This window comes from Rhipicephalus microplus, chromosome 3 (assembly GCF_043290135.1).
Source record: "Rhipicephalus microplus isolate Deutch F79 chromosome 3, USDA_Rmic, whole genome shotgun sequence".
Lineage (NCBI taxonomy): Eukaryota > Metazoa > Arthropoda > Arachnida > Ixodida > Ixodidae > Rhipicephalus > Rhipicephalus microplus.
This window is the reverse complement of record NC_134702.1, coordinates 98,630,916-98,639,735: the sequence shown is the minus strand read 5'-3', so window position 1 is coordinate 98,639,735 and position 8,820 is coordinate 98,630,916.

The window sequence follows — 8,820 nt, the reverse complement described above, 5'->3', positions numbered from 1 at the left end:
GTCTCCCAGGAACCAGAATTGGACATACACACAAATGAATAATTGATTGATTTGTGGGGTTTAACGTCCCAAAACCACCATATATGATTATGAGAGACGCCGTAGTGGAGGGCTCCGGAAATTTTGACCACCTGGGGTTCTTTAACGTGCACCCAAATCTGAGCACACGGGCCTCGACATTTCCGCCTCCATCGGAAATGCAGCCGCCGCAGCCGGGATTTGAACCCACAAATGAATAAACATTATGAATATTTAGCTGGAACGGAATTCTAATCTTGCACTTCGCACTGAAAACACGTGTTCTACACTGTTTTGATAAAAAAGGAACTATAATGTTTTGTAGTACGAGGAGCCCCCATCACACATGTAATACTGCGTGGCAGAAGTGTTGAAGCGCACTTTCGTCGTACATTCGAATTGCACGATGAGTAGTTGCTTTGAAATCCGACTGATTCCGAAGTGCACAAGAGTAAGTAATCATCATTATCAGCAACACCATCTGGTGATATGTGGGCTTTAACGTCCCAAAACCACCATATATGATTATGAGAGACGCAGTAGTGGAGGGCTCCGGAAATTTTGACCACCTGGTGTTCTTTAACTTGTGCCCAAATCTGAAAACACGGGCCTACAACGTTTCCGCCTCCATCAGAATTCAGCAACACCATCAAAATAGTGTGCTCCTACGCATTTACGCGTGTAACCTCCAGGATCTCAGAAAAAAAAAAATTACGCCCTAGCGAACCTCTTGCATGGTGTTCTTACAAGTGCATTGTCGGATAGTTTTAATCAGTACATGCCACGTGCACAGGCGTACTTATCCTTGCGGCAGGGTGTATACTTTTTTGTCTGGTCTCTTGTTTTTCACGCTTTTTTTTTCACTATGTCGTACCAACACGCCCAAGCAGCCACTTTAGTTGCATTGTTATCTCCCCCAATATTACCCTCTTCGTGGTTGTTTGAAGCAGACATGAGCAAATTTTTGCTCAGCCGCAGATCTCCCTACGGCACTTCGACGACAGGTCTTCCGAAGCGTTTCGCTGGTGTTTTCAGTCCGTCATCGTGTTACAACACGACGACATGCTGTCTTTCGAGGCGTCGACGTCGTCATCGGCCTAGTGTGACTATGGTGTCTGGCGACTTCGTCGGCGGGCGACTCGTCAGCCGACCATCTGCGTCTGCATCGTATCTTGGTCGGGGTCGTGTCAGTGTTTTGTCGCTGTAGTGTGAACTCGCCTTTACACCAGCGCTTTGTAGAGTTGGGTGAGATCGGATGCTAGCGTTGCTTTGTAAAACATTCGAATATGTTGCTATCGCATTCATTGCCACCCTTTTGGCGAAACAGTTATTTTTCTGCCCTTTCGTGTAATTTAGAGTTTGAAGTCCCGCTGAGGGTTTTCAAGTTTGGCTCGGTCGGGTGCAACAGCTTGCAGACGCAAGTGGTGCAGACATTGTTTAGAGCTCCATGTCAGATGAAGGTTGGCGTAGACAGCGAGTTGCGGTTTACCCTTAAAACTTAGACACAGCGGTTGCCTTCATTATAAGGTACCAACGTGGTTTCGAGTCGCCGCCAGGTGGTTTAGAAGGCAGCGCAGTCATTAGTAGCGTCGTTGGTATACTCTACAGGGTGTTTTAAGAAACGGATTAGAAAAAAAAAACAAACAAAAAGGAGGTATCTGTGTGCTACATGCCACATTCCCTTTACTGTGGCAGAAAGCACCTTCAGATGCATGAAATATAAATTACGACAGTAATCACTGAAACTCCCACACTTAACTTTTTAAACACAAGGAGAAAAAAAGAACGGTTGAGTCACGCGGGCGACTTCAAGCACTTGCTGCGAATAGTCCATAGCCACTAGAAATTTATGAAAAGCAGCCACCAGTAATCATCATGGGGTGATGAAATCTAGATAATTTAGCAGGTGAAAGGGAGACCGACCCACCAAACAGCACATCTACCATTCACTACCAAAACACCCTCAATGACGCCACTGTTTCTCTCGCCGTCATCAGCCGTCAGTGTGTAGACTTCGTTTCGTGGCAGCGCTATCATGTGGCATGGCCGCTTATCAACGCTAGTTTATACTCCTCCCCCGATGCGAGGGAAGCAGTGTCATTTCCCTCAGTATCATTGAGGGTGTTTTCGAAGTGAATGGTAGGTGCGCTGTTTGATGTGTTGGTTTCGCTTTCGCCCGTTAAGTTGGCCAGATTTCACGACCGTGGTGATTACCATTGGCCGCATTTCAGAAATTTCAAAGTGACTAGAATACACCATTTGACTCGACCGTTTTTTTATTGATATAATATATAAGGACATGTTGGCGCACAAATATGGCGCCGGCTACTCCTTAGCCCTTGAGTGAAACTTGAACACTTATCTTGAAGTAAAACATACAAAGCAGTGCATTGAAAATAGAACCGCTTATTTTCACTGGTTAAACAGTTCATTGTGTTATTTTTATAATTACTGCCGTAATTAATGTTTGTACGTATCTGATGAGGCCTTCTGCCACAGTAAAAGGAACGCTGGAACTAGCACGCAGATAACTTTTTTCTCTAATTTTTCAATAATAGTGGATACATATCTTCAAACGCCCTGTGTACAATACATACAAGACGAAGGTATATAACAGCAGGATCTTACCGATTCATACCTAAGGAGAAACCTGCAGTCTTACAAAAAAGGCTCAACTAAAATTAACGACGATGTGGCGAGCAATCAAAAACAAAATTATATGTGTAACCTTAACGGAAACGAAGAGAGCAGATTGGTCGCGGAGTAAACACGTGTTAAGAATATCACAGTCGAAATCAAGAAGAAACGAACATATGAGCAGGACACGCAGCGCATAGGCAAAGTAACCGCTGGTCATTAAGGGTAACTGACTGTATTCCCAGAAAAGACAAATGCGTGAGGGGGCGACAGAAAGTTAGCAGGCCGACGAGATCAAAAAGTTTGCACGTATAACGTGGAAGCAGCAAGCACAAAACCGGGTTGACGGGTGGATTATGGGAGAGGCCTTGGCCCTGCAGTGGGCGCAGTCAGGCTGATGATGATGACGACTACCAAAGCGGTAGAGATGGAGTCGTGAATCGACAAGTAAATCCTTACTTATACGAGAACCACGATTACACGTAAGACAGCGTTGAAAGGATAGTGCGTCGCTTATTCCCGTGAAGCCGTCGACCTAATAAGGATTAGAATGGAGCAATGCCTAGCAGTCGTTGAAATTCGTCCCCTCTTGTTCACCGCGCATTCGTGGTTTCGGTGTTACGATCCCACGTGGTCAAGCATGGACTGTTAAAGATGAACTGCCCACTCGGAAGCCACCGCGAGTACCGAAGAATTCGGACGTCGCCACAGCATTAAGGACCAGGTGTCGCGGAAATTCCGGCTTCGGTGGCTTTCACGTTGAGCGAAAAACCGCGATAGGTCCGAAGAATAAAAAGAAAAATGAGGAGTTCGAGCCGGAAGCGAACCCAGACATTCTGAGCGGCAGTCAGCTGTTCTATTACAGAGCTATTTTATGAAGAGCTTGAAACTGGCTCGGAACAGAAAAACGAAAACGAAAAAAATAAGCCTTACACAGGCGTAATGTAGTATAACCAGGTGCGGTTACACGTCTGGCATAGAATGGCAGAAGTGTATAGTATCGCACCAGACGTGTCACATCATTCGGAAGTGCCACTAAAACTCAATTTACAATATTACGAGCTTCACGATCTAAATAAACTATTCGAGCGATAGTCATCGCTTGACTAAATCGAGTTCCAACCGCGTTCGAATCGACGTAGACCAGCGCGCACAATGCACCGAACCGCGAATTTCTTACTTTGTAACAGCACCAACTCCCAACACATCCTGTTTGCTTAGTGCCTCGGCGACCATCATTAATCATACATCGCATCTTCGAGCTCTCTGGGGCGCGTCAGAGTTTGCAGCAGGCGCTGGTGGCATCGCGAGCTTGCGTGCGGATGTTCGCACGCGTGCTCGTGCACTTATATTCCCCGAGCCTGCCTCGCGTTGTTATGAAAGAAAAGCGACTCGCTCGCATCTTTCGTGATTCAGTCATGATCTCCGAGCGCGGTGTCGTTATAGATGGTCCGCCCAAGCCGGGCGGGCTATGGGCGCTCGAGTATAAGGCACTCGTGTCGTCGCACAAGCTGTCGGTACGTCGACTGAAGGCACACCGTGAAAAATGACGTCCAACCCCCTAGATAACTACAGCGCCACACTTGCAACCTCTGTAACGTAAACTTGTAAACTGTGTCAGTTGGATGCTTCTTGCTCGCTCTGTTCATCGAGACCGCAAATCTTGCTCAGTCATCGGCTCCGAGACAGGAGCGTCGAAGGCGTTCGTTTGGAGAGACGACCAACAAAATCTAAAGGGGAAAAATGCGAAGGAAATAAAATGAAGTAGCGCTTAATATGCGTGCTGTTCGAGATGCTCTCGACGGCGTGCAGACGCGCCTAAATTTGAGCCACTAAACAAACAACTTGTCAGCAGAAGGTCGGCGCATTAAGGAAGGGGACGGCAGAAGTTAACAGGCGTGCAAGAACATTAACTTCGCAGACCAAGTGAAAAAAAGTTAAGAAGTATAAAATTTACAGACCGGGACCACACGTGTACCGCGGACAGGCCGCACGAGCCTATATAGAATGCAAGGTCCGCGGTGCTGTATTTATAAACCTAGGTATGCGGTTCCCCGAGGAGACGGCCGACTACATGAACTGCACCACTAGACGCACGAGAGTCAGGGCCTGAATAAACAACTGCAGAGGGCAGGTTGTTTATTCCGCCTCGCTGGAAGCTCGTAAAAATGCCCGTCAATAATGAGGAGCAGGAAAGAGAGGGAGAGAATTCCGCGGACTAACAGCGAGGAAGCGGGGATGCGCGACAGGCACCCCCTCTCAGCCACCGCACAGGGAGCACACGAGATGACCACATGCGTTATACAACAATAATGAGACATGACAAACAATTATACCACGGAAAGCATGGGGGATGTTATTTGTCGATTTTTTCGGGGTGCAGCGATGTGAAGCACACGGACAAAGGAACACATGGTTGACGCGTTTACCATGTGTCTTTCTATAGACGGTTTCAAGGTCACAAGCATTGTACCCAATAAAACTCCCGGTCACCTCATTCACTAGCTCCTAACGCTGAAACTGAAGGCCCGTTTTAATTTTTTTTACAAGGGTAAGAAAAGTATCTCGTTTTTCACATAAAAGAAACGTGTGTGAAGTGCAAGGGAATGTTTTGTAATTTTTATGTAGCTCAAAAAACATTTATAAAGATGTTTATAAATATGCTTATGCTACCTTGATGACGTCATTGCTTTTTCGCCAACTTTCGAAACTCACCTCGAGCGTCTCTCAACAATTCTTTCGGTTTTCCGCAAAGCAGGGCTCCAACTAAACTCGTCGAAATGTCACTTCGGCCGCCGGCAGCTCACTGTCCTTGGACACCTTGTCGATTCTTCTGGTGTTCGTCCCGATCCTGAGAAAATCCGCGCCGTCAAAGATTTCCCTGTGCCGACCTCTGCGAACGATGTTCGAAGCTTTGTGGGCCTTTGTTCTTACTTTCGTAGATTTGTGCGGAATTTCGCTGACGTCGCACGCCCGCTCACGGAACTACTAAAAAAATGTGACTTTTGTGTGGGGACCTGAACGAACCGGAGCATTCGTTGAGCTGACGAGTAGACTTACGACGCCACCGATTCTCGGCCACTTTGATATATATATGCGCTCCAACGGAAGTGTGTACCAACGCCAGCGGCCACAGAATCGGAGCCGTTTTGGCACAACGACAGCATGGCTGCGAGCGCGTTATTGCATACGCTAGCCGTCTGTTATCGCCAGGAGAGCGAAATTACTCCATCACAGAACGCGAATGCCTTGCACTCGTCTGGGCAGTGGCTAAATTTCGGCCGTATTTGTATGGACGCCCGTTCACGGTTGTCACTGATCACCACGCCTAATGCTGGTTGTCGTCCTTAAAAGATCCTAGTGGACGTCTCGGCCGGTGGGCTCTACGGCTACAGGAATATTCCTACACGGTTGTCTACAAATCAGGTCGCCACCATGAGGATGCTGATTGCTTGTCGCGTCATCCAGTAGACCCAGCAGACCTTTCTGAGAGCGATGAGTCTACTTGCGTTTTGGCACTTCCGCGTTTAGCAACATCGGAGATCAGCATCGCCGTGATTCTCACCTCAGAGATATAATCCTTCGGCTTAGTGGTCCCACAACTCCTCCGTCTCCTCGCATGTTCCTGCTCCAAGATGGCGTCTTATATCGCTACAGCATGCATCCTGACTGACCTGAGCTGCTGTTGGTCATACCACAACATATGCGTCAGACTGTCCTTGCACAGTTGCATGATATTCCGACAGCTGGTCACCTGGGAGTTTCAAGAACTTATGACCGCGTTCGACGTCGCTTCTTTTGGCCCGGTATGTACCGATCCGTCTGCCGTTACGTCGCCTCATGCAAATCTTGTCAACACCGCAAGAAACCAGCAACCCTTCTAGCGAGATGCCTTCAACCCATTCAGATCCCATCCGAACAATTTTATATGGTAGGTGTTGACTTACTTCATAGTGCTTCATAAAGAAAGCAACAGAATACCAATCAAGAAGGGTGTAAGGCAGGGGGACATAATTTCCCCAATGCTATTTACCGCGTGCTTACAGGAGGTTTTCAGAAGCCTAGAATGGGAACAGTTAGGGATAAGAGTCAATGGAGAATACCTTAGTAACCTGCGCTTCGCCGATGACATTGCATTGCTGAGTAACTCGGGGGACGAATTGCAACTCATGATTACGGAGTTAGACAAGGAGAGCAGAAAGGTGGGTCTTAAAATTAATCTGCAGAAAACGAAAGTAATGTACAACAACCTCGGCAAGGAGCAGCGCTTCGAGATAGGTAATAGTGCACTTGAAGTTGTAAAAGACTATGTCTACTTAGGGCAGGTAATAACCGCAGAGCCGAACCACGAGATTGAAGTAACTAGAAGAATAAGAATGGGGTGGAGCACATTCGGCAAGCACTCTCAAATTATGACAGATAGATTGCCACTATCCCTCAAGAGGAAGGTATATAACAGCTGTATCTTGCCGGTACTTAGCTACGGAGCAGAAACCTGAAGACTTACAAAGAGGGTTCAGCTTAAATTGAGGACGACGCAGCGAGCAATGGAAAGAAAAATGGTAGGTGTAACCTTAAGAGACAAGAAGAGAGCAGAGTGGATTAGGGAACAAACGGGGGTTAAGGATATCATAGCTGAAATCAAGAAGAAGAAATGGACATGGGCAGGGCATGTAGCGCGTAGACAGGATAACCGCTGGTCATTAAGGGTAACTGACTGGATTCCCAGAGAAGGGAAGCGGGTTAGGGGGAGACAGAAGGTTAGGTGGGCAGATGAGATTAAGAAGTTTGCGGGTATAAATTGGCAGCAGCAAGCACAGGACCGGGTTAACTGGCGGAACATGGGAGAGGCCTTTGTCCTGCAGTGGACGTAGTCAGGCTGATGATGATGATGATGATGACTTACTAGGACCGTTCCCTTTATCGGCCAGCGGAAACAAGTGGATAGCAGTCGCCACGGATTACACCACTCGGTATGCCATCACACGGGCCCTTCCTACCAGTTGTGTGACCGACGTCGCTGACTTTCTTCTAGAAGACGTCATATTACACCACGGCGCTCCTCGGCAACTGCTTACCGATCGTGGTCGCTACTTTTTATCACAAGTTATCCAAGACACATTTCACTCTTGGGCTACAAAGCACAAGTTCACAACGGCGTATCATCCTCAAACCAACGGGCTCACGGAGCGGCTAAATAGAACCATCACGGACATGCTCGCCATGTACGTTTCTTCTGACCATCGTGACTAAGACTTCACCCTTCCATTTGTAACATTTGCCTATAATACGTCTCGGCATGACACTGCAGGTTTCTCGCCATTTTTTCTCCTGTACGGACGAGAACCTACGTTGAATTTTGACACGCTCCTTCCTGCCGTTAGCCACACGTCAGAATATGCCCGCGATGTGATCTCTAAAGCTCTAGAGGCACGTGAGATTGCTTGCCGGCGTCTGAACGATTCGCAGGAACGACAACAACAGGTCTACAACGCGTGCCATCGTGATGTCCACTTCAGTCAAGGTGACACAGTCCTTCTCTGGACGCCGTCGCGGCGAGTTGGCCTGTGCGAAAAGCTGACTTCACCGTACTCGGGTCCGTACCGTGTGGTGCGCCAAGTCACCGACGTGACATATGAAATTGAACCTCTTAACGCCACCAGCGCGCGATCGTGTTCTGATGTTGTTCACGTCACTCGGCTGAAGCGATATTACTCGGACCAACCAAGCGCCGAGACGGTGCCTTCGCCGCCGGGGGTGATGCTACGGGGTGCCACAAATGAACATTGTAGAAAAGAGGACGATGTTGAGGGCGAGCTCGTGCAGACGGGGCTCCATATTGTATGCCTGCCTGTTTGCCAAAAGTAAAGGTATTTTTCAGACACCTTCTCCCCGTAACAATATATTTTGCCAAATAAGGGAAGAAAATTGTAGAAAATCAGCGGGCTTTTTCTAAAGCTCTTCTGGTCCTTCAATGCTATTAAAGCACATTGGTGGACAAAACCTGAAGCCATAAAGGTGCTTTGTTTCTAAACCTTGAAAGGGTCTATACGTGTGTTTCATAGCGCTGTACCCCAAAAAAGTTTCATTATGCATGAACCCACCCAAACTAATGTTCTTTCTAGTAGTAACTGTCACGTGCGCCAACAAGCCGTAAAATTTGAC